Source organism: Octodon degus, unplaced genomic scaffold (assembly GCF_000260255.1).
Source record: "Octodon degus isolate 3935 unplaced genomic scaffold, OctDeg1.0 scaffold00124, whole genome shotgun sequence".
In the NCBI taxonomy this organism is placed as follows: Eukaryota; Metazoa; Chordata; class Mammalia; order Rodentia; family Octodontidae; genus Octodon; species Octodon degus.
The window spans coordinates 3080044-3081031 of record NW_004524700.1 but is presented as its reverse complement, the minus strand read 5'-3'; the positions used below and the strand labels follow the sequence as shown (position 1 = coordinate 3081031).

General features: G+C 44.9%; 1 pseudogene; it reads left to right on the top strand.

Moving 5' to 3' along the window:
• The first annotated feature begins 48 nt into the window (after positions 1-48).
• LOC105743412 lies at positions 49-731 on the top strand (annotated as a pseudogene).
• The last annotated feature ends 257 nt before the right edge of the window (positions 732-988 follow it).

The following is a 988-nucleotide window of genomic DNA, read 5'->3' as shown; positions in this document are numbered from 1 at the left end:
AAGAAAGAAAGAAAGAAAGAAAGAAAGAAAGAAAGAAAGAAAGAAAGAAAAGATGTAGTTACTGGCAAATCTTGCTTACTCCATCAATTTGTTGCAAAAAATAAATTTAAAGATGATTCAAATCAATAGGAGTGGAGTTTGGTTTAAAGATAATACATGGTGATAAATATTTAAATTTATAAATGTGGGATACAGTAGGACAAGAACCATTCAGGTCTGTGACAAGAAGCTACTATAGAGGGGTGGTCAGCGTCCTTCTTGTCTACGACATCACTAGCTGACAAACCTGTGACACACTTACTAACTGGCTGACAGATGGCAGAATGCTGCCAGCCTGAGCACCGTCATCATCTTCTGTGGGAGCAAGAAGGACCCAGATGCCAACTGGGCAGTCACCCTCCTTGAAGCCTCCAGCCTCACGCAAAAGAGCAAGCTGATGTTCTTGGAGACCACTGCACTAACAGGGGAGAATGTAGAAGAAACCTTTGTGTAGTGTGCAAGTAAAGTAGAACAAAACTGAATCAGATGAATCGGAACCAGAAAAAAAGGGCTCAGGCATCCAGCATGGAGATGCTGCCCTGAGGCGGCTGTTGTCCCCACAGCTCACACAGGCTCCAGGGGCACAGGCGAGTGGGTGCTGGGGGCAGGTGTCTCCAGTGGAATATGGACACCTGGCCTTCAAAGAATTAGGGTTTTTATCACTATCCTTTTTCTATTCTATGTACAAGTAGGTATTTGTGGGGGAAAGACAGTCTAGGGTGTCCTGCAAGCTGGTATAGACATGCCCAGAGGCCACACAATGGACCTGATCCAGTGGACAGTGCCATCAGATGTACGCACATATGTAAAAGCTTCTCGTCCACGCTTCCCCTCAGCTTCAGCTTGAGCCATGACCACGTACTGTGCATAGCCCAGTACTTCTGCACTGCATGTGACTGGTGTATGATACGACAGAATGTTGTAACACCGTTTAGTATATTTTTTAATC